General features: G+C 45.5%; 1 protein-coding gene across 1 annotated transcript in view; it reads left to right on the top strand.

Annotated features, from left to right (window-relative positions):
* The first annotated feature begins 657 nt into the window (after positions 1-657).
* The window catches only part of RHBDF2 (rhomboid 5 homolog 2), an 81,579-nt gene continuing 67,390 nt past the window's right edge, over positions 658-14,846 (top strand). The window contains exon 1 of the mRNA XM_054977345.1: positions 658-869. The gene's annotated coding sequence lies outside the window, so the exon portion shown is untranslated. The remainder of the gene's footprint in view (positions 870-14,846) is intronic.

Here is a 14,846-nt window from a genome sequence, read left to right as displayed (position 1 = left end):
ACGAACAGTTCAAGACGCAGGAACTTGCCGGACGAAAGAAGTCAGCGACCAACCCTGCCTACATCCGTAACTGGGTGTGTGTGTGTGTGAAGGCTTCTAGGCAGGAAGACGTGACTTCCGAAAGCACTTCTCCTTTTAGAGAGCACGCGCCCTCCGCGCCACTCAATCTGTGAAGGACTCGGATAGATCCTTCCCCCCAGAGCAACTATATTCCGTTAGGGGCGGAGTGGAGGGGGGAGGCAGCGTGGGGCCCTTAAATCGGAGAGTAACGACTGCAAGCCTCGAGGCGTCCTCAGGGAAGGCCCGAGCAAACGGCCATCCACCGGACCGCGGCTAGGGCCGTCGGGTGCTCCATCCGAGATCCTGTTTCTAGAGCAGAGGCGCTCGGCGGGCCGCCCACGTGCGTTCCACCTGCCTTCTCCGGAGGGCTGAGGCACCGCCCCTCGGCCCGCCCCCAGTCTTAGCCCCGCCCCCTGCGACTTTCCCAGGTGGAGCGAGCGGGAGAGGGAAGGCGACTCGCCTCGCGCCGGCCGCCGTTTCTTTCCGAGGAGTGGCTTGTGCGCGCCGCGGCGGGCGGGAGGTAAGCAAGTGGCGGCGGGGGACTCCGGGGTGGCTTTTGCTCGCCAACAGTTCCCTTGTGCGTCGCTCTGCCCGGGCGCTGCTTGGCTGCTCTCCGCCCCGCCCACGCCCTCTGCCACCGGCTGCGCGCTACTGGGGTTGGGAGCCGGGGGCGGCGGAGCAGCCGGGCTGGGCCATCGGAAGGCGGCGTCGGGGAGAAGCCCTGGCCCGGGAAAGAAGGGCGAGACGCGCCTCGGAACTTCACGCCGCTCCCGCCCCGGGGGGAGCCGGACTTTCGTCACAGCGTCCGGGTGAGTGAGTGCGCGTCCCGCTTCTTTCTTGTGTAGCTTCCCCCTCCGCCCCGGTCCACATTCTTTGCCTCGCCTGTTGCGCTCGCTTAGTGAGTAGGTGTGAGTTCTTTCGGTCGTCTTTGTTGTTTGTTTGCGAGTCCCCACTCTTCTTCCTTCTCCCCCCCCCCACCCGGACAAATTGCGTGGTTGCCTGTATTTCTCTGCCTGTTGCAAGGCGCTATCTGGTGCTCCCATCTTTCCTCTACTCCCTAGGGATAATTGCTGTATTACTCGGCTTAAAACTTCCAATATTGCATCACGCACCAGTGTATGTCATGTGTCTGCTAACTGAGGAGTCGCTTAAAGCAGCTGATGAAGTGGGCTCTTATCTCACGAAACCTTATGCCACAGTAAATTCAAGGTGCCACATGATCACCTTTGTTCTCTGTGCGTGACATCATGCCGGCAAGATATGCAGGAGAAGCCCTGTTCGCATAGCACAGTGAACACACAAATATCTATTTTGTAAGAAAAAACAAACGCACCCAGGGACTAATATCTGGTGGGGCTTAAATCACAGGTTGAGCTATATGTGAAAACAATGCATGTATAAAGCAAAATAATGTATACTTTATCCCTGTTCACAAGTTGCTCTGGATGCATGTACAGTCTGTGTATAGTGTACACTTGATTTTCCTTTGTGTGTATGGGGTAATTCTCACGTTACAGTCAATGCGGGTATAATTGAACATATGATTGAAACCACACACATATCTGGGTCCTTTATTTGTAAAATAAGCACATGTTGGTTCTTTCTTACAAACACATGGTTTCAGGTGGCTAGCTGTGTTGGCCAGTAATAGAGGAACAAGATTTGGGTCCAGTAGTGCCTTAAGACCAGAATCTTGCTCTTCTATTACAGGCCAACATGCCTACCCACCTTCATGGAAGACACTACATTCAGCCGCCTGGAGTGGAAATCCATCAGCCTTACCAAAAACAACAACAACAACCTTGCGCAGGTATAGACTGATATAACTTTTCTTACCAAATGCAAAAAAACAGGATATTATACCTAAGGGGCTGAAAATTAAAAAATCCTCTGCAAACCACTTATCCTACAATAGATGGCAAAAATGCATGCCACATTTTCTCCAAGAAAGTGCTTAGACATCTGATCAGTGTCTTGTATTGCAAACAGATTAAAATTTGGTCTTTAAGATGCTACTGGACGAATATCTTGCTCTTTCACTAACAGATGTACGCACATACAGACAGGATCAGGGCTGGTTCCACATTTTGGGCTGCCCTGGGCAGACAGTGCTCAGGACACCCCTTCTCTACTACTAGGCTCACCTTCTTGCCCTCCCACCCACATGTCCCCACCTGCCTGTGTATCCTTCCTTTGCTCAGTCACAAGCTCTCCCGCCACCTTCAGTGACAGCTGCCCATACTGCCTGCATGCCCTTTCTCCAATGGTACTGGGTGCATCTAGGAGTACCCCTGCCATGGCCATCAGCAATGCTGATGCTTTGAGCACCACTCGCATGCCCTTCTGCAACAGCGCTAGGCAGCATATGCAGCTGGGAGCAAAGGTGCGGAAGTGTGTGAGTGTAGGTGTCAGAGGAGGTGCACAAGTAGGAAGGTGGCAGCAGTGGGCCCCACCAGAAGCCACAGGCCCTGGCAGCTGCCTTATGTTGCTGTGTGCTGGGTCTATGGGGGAAGGAACTTAAGCCCCCCCCCCAAGTTTTTTTTCTGCCCGGGAATAGTTCTGAGGAAGTGCTGCTTGCTCATTTGGGAAAATTCATGTGTATTGCTGGGGTATGCATGTACCAGTGGACTACATGTAAGTTTCTCAACAGGGCAAACAGTGGCTCCCTGCGGCCGTTCCAGGTTGAGAAAATAGCATGGTGGAAGGCTTAAACTTTCTCCTCCTGTGGTCTTATCTGAATCAATAATAATAACATTCGATTTATATACCGCCCTTCAGGACAACTTAACACCCACTCGGAGAGGTTTACTAAGTATGTCATTATTATCCCCACAACAACAATTACCCTATGAGGTGGGTGGGGCTGAGAGAGCTCCTAGAAGCTGTGACTAGCCCAAGGTCACCCAGCTGGCTTCAAGTGGAGGAATGGGGAATCAAACCTGGTTCTCCAGATTAGAGTTCTGCACTCTTAACCACTACACCAGTCTGGCTCCAGGCTGCTGCACCTTGGGACTTAAGCTCCAAGCATTGAACTCCCAGCACACACCTAGTCAACTGGACAGGACGGGCCTGAGGAGAATACAGGCACGATGTAAAATATAGTTAAGATAGAAGACACCAATGTTGTATAATATATTGCTGTTTTCTTATCTACAGCGTGTCCACATTTGCTCAGTCTCCAAAATGATATAGTAGAGTTTGAGAGAAAAGAAAGAAGAGCAACTAAAATGATGCTTTTAGAAAAGGGTGGTGTTTAGGAAAGCTCATCCACGGGAATAATGGTTAAACAACGAAAAGGGGTGGGGGGATGACAGGGGCATAATCATGCTTTTGAAGTCATGAACAGTGTGATGAGTGTGACTAGAGGAACCATTCTTTTTTCATCTCAAAATATGAGAACCCACGGTTGTCCGATGCAATTCATTCATACTTCAGGCAGGGCAAAGAAAAAGAATTGCATTCCACAACGCATAAGAAAACCTTGTGGGGTTCATTGCCGCAGAAAATGGAGACCGTGGCAGCTTTTAAGAGAGTGTTGGCACAAGTGTATTGCCCCTTGGCAGCACAGGTTCTGGAGGCAGTGACAAGTGTCTGTCGCCTGCGGCTGCTAGCTACAAACAAGCCAAGCCCTAGCAGCACTATCAGCACATCAGGTGGCGCTTGCCTCCTCCCACCCCCCTCCAGGTTTGCTGAGGGGGCTGGCAGTGGCTTAAGGGCTTGGCTAGGACCTCGTGGGCTTGGTGGCAGCTATACTCGTCACAGCCTCCTCCAAGTGTCAACATCATTCTTACTGTGCCGCATCAAGTTGCTGTTTGGGTACAGAACTGTAGTTGGCCTTTTGCAACAGAGGGAGAGAGCTTGTGATGGCCATCATGCATAATAGAAATAAAACCTCCATGACTGGAGGCAAGTCTATCTGATAACCAGGTGCAAAAACATTTGTCATTTATAGTCCGCCTTTCTCACTGAGACTCAAGGTGGATTACACAGTATGAGATTAGTGCAATCAGTATCAAGGACATTTCCATAAAGTATCAAGGACATTTCCATAAAGTGTCAAGGACATTTCCATAAACAATGCCATAGGTTAAATATATACAAGTTTACAAAGACATAGCATTAGCAAGGATCCAGTGCAGAGTAGAGTAGTCAGGCCCTAAGGCAGCTTTGTTGGTTGGTCAAAGTAAAGTGTGTGCTGTCTGGTTCCTGGTGACCAATGCAAGTGGGCAGCTACATAGACTTGTGGAAGTGAATATGTATCCTATAGTTTCCCTTCTCTCTTCCGTTCTCAACAGACAGAGGGGAAGTGGTGGCAATATTTGTGAAGGTCGAGTGGAGGGAGGGAGTAGACTGTTGCTGGGTGGCTGGAGTGGGCCACAGTAGCTTCCTTGGTTCTACAACATCATGCCTTGTGAAATTGTTCTGGTGATGTAGGCAGTATCAGCATTTATTTTGATGACTCTTAAGGGTCAGGGGAAAACACAGGGCACTACTGCAAATGGCAAGGTGGTTTCCTTATCCTATCTGAGGTTATAACTGGAAGAAGCCTGAAGCTTTCGTGTACAGCTGTGGCAAGTAGGGTCTCTGCGGCTAATGAACAAATAGTTTCCCACTGTTCTGCAGTGCATCAAAAAGAATTTGTGATATTGAACTACCTGGTGGAAGCTGGTGGGCTTTGTCTGCAAGAATGAAGTAACAAGGAGAACACAGGCCACTTAGTTATTTATGGAAATGCTGACTATTGACTGCCAGTTCAATTTAAGGAACAAGAGAGGTTCATGGAAGAGGGGAGAGAGCATGAATCAATATAATGGCTTGGCGGATTGAACTGTTAAGCAGCTAGTCATGCTTTGGTGCAGGAGAGAAAGGCCAAATCTTCACCCCTTCCAGGTAGTGTTGCTAGGCTTGCCAGCCTCCAGGTGATAGCTGGAGATCTCCCAGAATTACAACTGATCTCCAGGCAACCGAGATTAATTTCCCCAGAGAAAATGGCTGCTTTGAAGGGTGAACTCTATGGAATTATACCCCACTGAGGCTCCTCCTCTCCCCAAGCCCCACCATCTTCAGGTTCCACCCCCCAAATCTCCAGGAATTTCCCAACCTGGACCTGGCAACCCTAAGTGTTGCCCTCTTTCTTGAAGCATTTCTATATTATAGAACATATATCTAAACATAGTTTTAATACTGTATTCATAATTGTTTGTAAATATGACTCTTTAACGTTATCTTCTCCTTTGGCCTTACTTAATTTAGAGTGATTGTGAGGAGAAAATGAAGGAAGTAAGACTGCTTACACTACCCTGGGTTCCCTGGAGGAAGTATAGAATGAAAATATAATAAGTAAAATTGTTATATGACATGACATAACCACCATTGTGCCAACTGGTGCTTGTGGCAATATGGAAGCCCCTACCAGCAGTACCACTGCAGGTGTAAACAAACAGGCTAGTTTGACAATATTGGCCTGTGTCCTACCTTTCAAGGAGGTACTGTCTTACACCTTGCATTTTGCCTTCATCAGGGCCACCAAGTCGGCTAACAAATTAAAAACGTACATAATAAAAACACATCTTAAAAACTATTTAAACCCCACAAATTAAAATACAGCATTAAAATAGGTACGACCAAAGCTAAAATATACATACGAAAACATAAAATGACAATTAAAATATAGGGCAGGAAGGAGGGATCAATAATGGAATGCCTAATGAAACAAACATCCTGCTGGCAGAAAATGGCAACAGAAGAGTACTAGCAAGTCTCCCTGGGGGAAGAGATCCAGAGTTTTGGTGTCATGTCCAAGAAAGCCCTTTCCCAGGTTGCCACGTGCCTAATCTCAGAAGGCAGTGCCATCCCAAGCAGAACCTCAGAAGACGACCACAGTGGTCCAATAGATTCATAAGGAATGAAGCAGTCCTCCAGGTATGTTGGTCTCAAGCCATATAGGGATTTAAAGATCCGCGCCAGCACCTTGACTTGAGCCTGGAAACAGACTGGGAACCAGTATAGATGGGCAGCCCATTCCAGTCAGCTCCCTGGCTGCAGCATTCAATGCCAGTTGAAGTTTCCAAACCCTTCTCAAGGGCAGCCCCGTGTAGATAGTGTTGTGATAATGTAATCAGTGGGCAGATCTTTCCTGTACAGGACAGGCTGCAGCTGGCTAACCAGTCAAGGCTGGTAAAGGGCGCTCCTGGCCACAGCTGCCACCTGCTTTTCCAGAAGTGGGCCTGGGTCCAAGAGTGCCCATAGACTTCAGACCTGTTCTTCAAGGGGAGTGCAACCTCATCCAGAACGGGTATCTCCTTAAATCCTGGGTCAGACCTTCTGCTCACCAGTAGTACTTCCATCTTGTTGGGATTAAGCTTCAGTTTATTAGCCCACGTCCACTCCAAAGCTGCCTCCAGGCATCAGTTCAAGGTTTCCACAGCCTCCTTGGTATCATCTGGAAGCATAAGATAAAGCTTGGTGTCATCTGCATATTGGTGATAGCAGAGCCTGCATCTCCAGATGATTTTACCTGCACTTTGCAGGGTTGTTGTAAAGATTTAGATAATGTTTGAAGTTACTTGCATAGTATAAAGTGCAACATTAACGCTTGTTATTACCCACCTATGACGTTTTTTTTTTTTACTTTAAAAATGTAGACATGGTATTTAGAAAAAGGAGATGGGAATAGAATGTGAACTTCCACAATATTTATTTATATTGACATTTTTTTTACCCTGACTTCCTCTGACAAAAAGAGTCACGGTCGATTATGGTGTTCAATGAAAATGCAATAAAAGCACCAATTGCAAAACAATGTAACAGCATCAGACCATGCCTGGGATTCTTATAAACCTTCCAGGCTCATCCTACTACATCATCAGCAAATCAGCACATTGGTAGTACACACACCAAAATAGTTTTGCCTTGCATTGCCTCTGAAACAAAATGAATGAGGTGATAGCCTCCATGACAGTTTCGCTTAACTGATCCATCAGGTGCGGACCCCCATAGGAAAAGCATTATATCTAGCCAATGGGGATTTGATTTGATGGCAGGATGGGATTTTTAGCAATGGATGGCTGGTTGAGGTGAGCATCTTCAGGGGTGCATATCAGGATAGGCAAGCCTTCAGATATGTGGGTCCCAGGCTATGAAGAGCTTTATAGGTAATAACAAGCACCTTGAATAAAACCCAGAAACCCAGCAACTAGTGAAGTTCTCCTGGCACTGATGTATGTTGTGGCAGGTTCTTGGCAACAGGGGGCTGCCACATTCTGTGCCGATTGAAGATTCCAAATCATCTTCAAGGGCAGCCCCATCGAAAGAATGTTGCAGTAGCCCGTTGCTAGGGTCATATTTGAAGGCGTAAAGTATAGCTTGTAGCCAGCAACAGGTTTTTCTCATTTGATTGAGATCCAAATGTCATTTTAATGGGTATAGCTTTCGAGTGAATGATTTTTAGGGGTTGTGGATTATGCCTATTGTCTGCCAACAGTTCTTTAATTTTCATTTGAACTTACAAAATTAAGAAAACTAATAAGTAATTAACCTTTAGCAGAATGCTAGTCATTCATGATGCTGATTCGTGTTACAGCCTGATTGAGCGTTTGACCAACTTATCTGTTAAGCTGGGTGGCTTTCTAGGACTGTGAAGGAAACGGTTCTTCAGAGGTCCGTTGAGCATTTTTGCATAAATGGTAGAGGTGTCTCCTTTTTCAGTCTCATTTCTTTTGAGAGCTGTATGAAGACTAGTTCGATTTTGTGTAGGAATTAGACAGCCCCCATAATACTGTTTATCTCATTTAAGGGAAAACTAAAATATGGATCTATTAGAAACACCCTGACAAAACTTGAAAGTCACATTCTGCAGATTGTACTTCTCACCCATAGATCCTGAATAACTGGAGGATTTTAATAACTCATTCCTGTTAAGTAGCATTCTTTAGAGAGAAGAAATTGTAACTGCCATTTTTTCAAAGGTTCCACAGTTTGTTTTAATAAAAGCAAATGAACTTACAAGCTAGTTTTCTGTCTAGTACCATGTGACTCTTAGTGGCTGTGACTCCTAAGAAGCTCACATGGAACTGAGGAAGGAGCCATCTGCTACTAGGGCACAGTGTGTTCTTCATGCTAAAAGTGTAGTTCTTCTTTACCAAAATGAAGTCCTGTTTCCATTTAGGTTGTCCCCTCTGAAGTTTAAACCCTACCCTAATGCTCACCTGTTTGTGTTGCTGCCGCTGTTTATTTTACATTGTTAGTGACAAAGCATTCTATAAGCAAAGTTGTATTTCTGTTCTAACGACCACTATGTGGTAGGCTGTTGTTTTTTCCGTGGCTGTATATCAGAAAGTGAGGCTGAGGAACAATGGCCTGACCAATAGCCCTTGATCAGAAAAGGGCTTGGCTGGATCTGCCTTGTGTTTTGATTTTCTTGTTGTTAACAGCTGTGGACAAAAGGATATGAAGAGACCAAAAGGACCATCTCTTTACAAAAAAAAACCTCAGGTGGCCACTTGGACTTTTCATATTCAGTGTAGTAGGTACTTTTATTATCTTTTCTCTCAGCCTTTGGTTTTTGAGTGGTTTGCAGGCTTCAGTTCCCTTTTTTACTCTAATAGCTATGAGCACCACATGTTCCCTCCGCCTTCCTTATGGCAATTGAATTTTGAGGACTCTTCCGAGTTCAAAAGACCGTCCGTCAAAGGCCTGCTGCGTGCCCACTTGAGCATTCTCAAAGTGCATAATGGCAATCTCTGACGGGAGGGCGAATGAGTCCAAGTTCATTCCAGGTGTTCCTGGTCACAGCCCACTACTTTATTCCAACTCATCTATATGTGTTGTCAGAGAAACACTTCCAATTTACTCTTGCAAACCAAATTTTAAACTGACCAGGTGGTTGCAGTGTGTGCAGCTGCTTTAGGATTTCCGCAAATGTTACACATTTTGCAGACAAAGTACTTCCACCTGAAAATTAACATGCAGCTTGCCTGTAGGCATTTGCCCACAATGATCATGAACGTATGGGTTGCGTGAGATTAGGTGTGAGCCGCTCACTCATTTCGCATAGTTGGTTTTTTTTAAAAAGCTGTCCTGGAAATTACCTAATTCTTTCTGTAGAGAAAGCCTAAGCTATTTCAAAGAGCCACAAAAATATCTATCACTCCGCAAGATCGTCTTTTCCAGCCGCTTCCCCATAGGCCCAGTATTGGCAACTCAGCTTATTAGGAAGTTTGCTTAAATAGGCTTGTTCTCCTCGTTAAGGGTGGCATTTAAAAAGGAGGCAGCTGGAACGTTTGTATGCTTGGAAAATGATCTGTACGGGATCAAGTGGAACAGGAGTTTGAAGGAAATGCTGCCACCGCTAATGGCAAATACTTGGCAAACTGCTTTTTGCTGTGAAAGGTTTCTCTTCATCAATTGGTATGGCTTACAAGGCTCTCTTTGCTGTGCATACAGACTGGCCGTCTTTATGTGGTTGGGAAGGGGCTCGGCTGCAGGTTTTTGGAGAAAAGTCCGCAACTAGGCGCGTGTTCACATGCTTTTCTTGTAATGTTTGGCCTCTGGCTTTGTAAGTGAGCTGCAAGCCTGCTGCTTCCTACTTTCCATGTGAGTAAATGGTACTTTTATTATGATGTAAAGAAATGCCAGTGTAATGAGGCCTTTACAGCTTCATCCATTTGACTTGGATGCTGCTTATTAAAAGTAACTGCTCTAAAGAGGAGAACTGCCATGATTTCCTAGTGGCTTTTTGATTCATCATGATAAGATCAAAGTAAGCCACTGTAGCTGGAGAAAACATCAGTTTCCTTACGGAGTTTGCATGGAACAGAGTGGCTCCACCTCAAAGTTGTAAAGAGTTTGTTGGCTATACTCATTTAGCAGGAGAAACTGCATTGTTTGTTTGTTTGTTTGTTTGAGCCGGCCAAGTATGTGAGCCAAATGATATCTTCGAGATCGTATTGCTTCAGTGGGTTCAATATCTGGCACAGGAGAACTTTGATAGGGTGTGAAGTTGACAAAGTGGTATTTGTGCAGTTTTTCTTGCTGTCACCCATATGATTGCACACTTCTGTACACAGATAATTCTCTTGAAATGCATACAGATATCCTGGTTCGTTCTAACCCGTTTGGAAGCAGATGTTCTCTTTCAGACAAGAGCCTGAAGCCTGGGCCATTTAGACCCATTGTGGCTTTCTGATGGCCGCAGTCTGGGAAGAGAGCTGGTGGACTTCCTTGGAAGACACCACACACAGCTGCTGGTGTAATTTTCAAACTAACTGTGCCTACATCACATGTAACCTGATCCAAACAAAATCGGGTTACGAGGCGACAAGGAAGAGAGGCCACTTTCCATAACCGCCACCTGGAGGGATTATTCTGTCTCAGAGTACAAACAAATTTTGAAAGAGTAACTATGTACTGCTGAATGTGCTGCAGCCCTGCTTCTAACTGGCCATGCAGTATTTCTGCAGTGCTGCTGCTGAACCAGCACCAGTGCCGCCTGTCCTGGTACGTCATAACATGCTGGGAACCTTCTCTTGTTTAGCGACAGGAAGCTGACTCACCGCAGACACTGTGTAAACTCCGACAGCAGGCTGACGGGCAGAGTCAACCACCCATTGCCTACAGATCTGTATGCATCTTCTGGGCCCCTTTCAAACAGCCGTATCAAGTATCAGTGGCTGAAGTGTTCCTCATTCAAATGTGTACTTCATTCTGGAATGGCAGTTGATACGAGAGATTCCGTGGGAAATTTGTGGGGGAGGGGGGATCTTCACCAGAGAATCGCGTCACTTGTGAGAAAAGACGCCTCACCCATGGGCTGGTTTCAACATAAGTCTTTTCCGTGGAAGAATACTTAGCTAAATTATGTTGGAAGGAATACAAGATGGATCTCTTTGCATGAAAAAAAACACCTAGGAGTGGAGAGGGGCAAGGAACTACTGTTCTGCTTGCTTCTTAGAGTTTGCACAAGAATTGTTTCTTGGAAGGTAAGGTTTTGTCAGAACAAACCTTGTATGCCCCCTTTGGGTGTGGTGTTTGTTTAGTACATTTTTGTCCTACCCTCTTTCTCTCCTAGGCCCCCAGGGTAGCTTAGGTTTTTTTTTCTCATTCTCGTAACAACCCCGTTAGGTACATTACGCTGAGAGTTTGTGACTGGCCCAGGATCATGCAGTTAGTGGAGCTTCTCTGGCAGAGTGCAAGTATGAAGCTGGTCTCCGTCTGTAACTCTAACCTCTACACAGTCTAATGAATAAATCTCCAGTGTGAGGCCTCTGGATAAGTTACACCATAGCCTTCCCTCTGAACTTTTACCTCCAGCTGCAATGAAGACCCCAAAGTATTATAATTTCATATTATTTTATCAGATCTCTTTCTGTGAGGAGCTTTCAGTGAGAGGGTGATGGCCACGCAGTTGGGTGGTGGTGACTGCGTCTGGTTGCTTGTCCTTAGCCATCTGCTTTGCAGCCCTGTAAATTTGTGAACAGAATGTACTGATGGGAGTTTCAGATGTGGCTGCCCTCCCCTTCCCTACCACCAGAGCCATGCAACAGCTGTTGGACCAAGCAGAACAGAAGCTCCAGCATGCTCTCGCATCTGCCTCCTCACTTTCTAGCAGGTGGGCGTTCTTTGGCACATATCTGCAGAGCGGGAGGAAACACTCATAGCCCATTTGTTCATGGTTAGTTTGTCTTTAAACCTTCTCCATTGTTCTTGATGAGCTTCCAGCTTTGGCATCTCTCTCTTTTTCTTTTGGTGCATGACTGTAACAGATTGGGGGGAATGGTATGAGCTTTGTATAAAAACAAGGCATGTTCACAAAAGCTTTGGGTTAATATGGTCAGACTGCTTTTCCCATCCTCTCCCCCCCTCACTGTTCCCGTTTAAACCAAGCAATGCAGATGCTTGCAGTGGAAACATTTTTAGTGGCTTCTTCACGATGCCTCTGATGTCTGGAAGCAAATGACATACAGTGTGACTTGACATCTGAACGCCGCTAATGGGCATTCCATTCAGTTTTTCACATTGAAACTAATTGAGAAACTGTATCCTACCACAAAATTGTATGCATGTGTAGGATTTGTATTCATTCCCAGCGATAGTAATAATAACTGCGCTTATATACCACTCTCCTAGACAGATTAGTGCCCAACCCAAAGTGGTGAACAAGTTAAGTGTTATTATTATCCCCACAATACAGCTGGGGAGCTGGGGCTGAGAGGAGTGGATTATCCAAGGCCACCTACTGAGCTCATGGCAGTAGTGGGATTCGAACCAGTAGAGTGCTGATTCGCAGCTGAACCCCTTAACCACTGAGCTACAGCAGCTCTCAAGCTGTTAGGAATGCTGACATCTTTGTGGGGGCGGGGGGAACAAATTTCGTAAACATTACATGTAAGTAATGTTTACATGTAAATAAAGTAAAGCAAATTTTAAAGCAAAATTTGGAGTTTCTGGATTGTGAAGAATTTCTTTCATAAGGTGCTGTGAACGTTTACTTGAAATGCATTTATTTAATAAAGATTTGCCACACTTCGTTCTTGGCTTGTACTGTACAGCATATATATCAGTCGTTTGTTCAGCGGGCCCTGAAACCGTCTTTTGCCGTGGTCCTTTTATGGGGGACTACTTCCTCTGAGCTTTCCGAAGGGAAACTGCCTAACAAAGTTAAGGCCTAGCTGGGTCCCAGCCTTCCGCATCTGTAATATCTGCTGTCAGCATCTAATAAGCAGCAAGACAGAGATTGCATTATTTCCATGAACTAGAAGAGCACACCTTTTTGGTCACAACAGTGGGATGAAAACCTATATACACAGAAATGTCTATCACACATTTCTAATAAATACAGGTATTGAAGACTGCTAAATAGCAAGTAACTAACGGAGTTTTAAAAAACAGTTCAGAACCTTTTGACAAGGTTTCTCAGCAATAATAATAATAATAATAATAATAATAATAATAATAATAATAATAATAATAATAATAATAATAATAATATAACATTCTATTTATATACCACCCTTCAGGACAACACCACCCATTCATTTATATACTGCCCTTCAGGACTACTTAACACCCACTCAGAGCAATTTGCAAAGTATGTTGTTATTATCCCCTCAGCAATCACCTTGTGAGTGCGCTGGCAGCAGCAAGAGGGAGCTGGCAGCGACAATTGGCTCCTTGTCCCTCTCACCGCTGCCCATCCAAACGACTCCCACTGACCGCCGCCAGTGCAGTCGGCTCCCTCTCGCCACCACCAGCATGCTTAGCTACCTCTGGCTGTGGAGTGTTTTTAGGGGAGCAAGGGGAGCTGGCAATGGTGAAAGGGAGCCAAGCAGACTAAATGAGATGCCTAGAGAAAGATCCTCTGCCAGGGAGAAGAGAGATTCTCTCCCTCTTCTCCCTGGCAGAGGTTCTTTCTCACTACACTTCCTGTGAAACCTTGCAGGAAACCGATGCTTGTCCTCCATGTGTCAGGTGTCTTGTCTGTTTTGGCTCTCAGTGAAAGAGTCTACCTAGTGTATGGTAGCAGTGAAAATGGCAAACTCTGTTCTGGCAATATTTTGGAAAAGAATTGAAAATAAAACAGCCTATGTTTAACGGCTTTGTATAGATCTATGGTGCAGCCTCATTTGGGATATTATGTGCCATTCTGGTCATCATATCTCAAAAGAGACATTGCAGAGCTGGAAAAATTACAGAAGAGGGCAATCAAGATGACTAGCAATTTAGAGAACTGTTTCTGTGAGGAAAGGCTGAAGAGGCTGGGAGTTTTCAGTTTAGAAAAGAGATGACTTGGGAGTGGGGGGGAACACACAGCAAGATAGAGGTTTATACAATTATGCATGGGCAAAGAGGACTTTTTCTCCCTTTCCCAATGTATTAGAACTCAAGGACATACAATGAAGCTGATGAGCAGTTAGATTCAGGATAGACTGAAGGAAATACTTCTTTACACAGCAAGTGATTAAGAAGTGGAATTCACTTCCTGAGTATGTAGTGATGGCCACAGGCAAAGATGGCTTTAAAAGGGGATTAGACAGAGTCATGGAGGATAGGTCTATCAGGGGCTACTAGCCATGGTGACTAAGGGAACCTCCATCTTCAGAGGCAGTGAACCTCTGAATACCAGTGCCAGGAGGCAATCTCAGAAGAAGGCCCGGCCTCTATGCCCTGTTGTTGGCCCTCCATCACAACTGTTATTACACAGGATGCTGGACTAAATGGTCCGCTGGTCTGATCCAGCAGGGTTCTTCTTATGTTCCTTCCACTTGCAGAAGACTTGGGACCCAGCCCAGTACTTAAGATGAAGGCATTTCACATAATCAGCTAAGAGCCATTCAGAGATGTACATCCTCCCATGAGATGCTTCCTAATGTTTAGCTTTGGCAGCTGATAAGTATCACTTGATTGTGAAGCATCTTCTGCTCAGCTTCCTGGCAATGCAAACAGGGCATCTCTACTATATAACTTGCTCATGAACTAAGGTCTAACCAGGTTTTACCTTTGGCAGATCAGGTTTTGCAAGATCGAATACACTTTCAGAGATGCTATATTGCAATTTCAGATTTTGGGGGAAAGTTCCATAATTGTCAATAATACCTTTTAAGAAACATCAGGAGAGGCCAACTGGGTTGAAATCCTTCCCTTCTTCCAACCTGAGAGAAGAGACTTGGTAATGGTTTGACTGTGATGCTGTTTCTTGTTTTGAGGGACTAAAACTATTAGAAAGACATTGTTCTAGTATTGAATTAATCTTGAGACATCGTCCCTTGTTCCAGCCTTTAAGTGAGTAA

Source organism: Eublepharis macularius, chromosome 4, assembly GCF_028583425.1.
Source record: "Eublepharis macularius isolate TG4126 chromosome 4, MPM_Emac_v1.0, whole genome shotgun sequence".
NCBI lineage: Eukaryota > Metazoa > Chordata > Lepidosauria > Squamata > Eublepharidae > Eublepharis > Eublepharis macularius.
The sequence above is the reverse complement of the archived record's forward strand: the minus strand, read 5'-3'. Positions and strand labels throughout refer to the sequence as shown.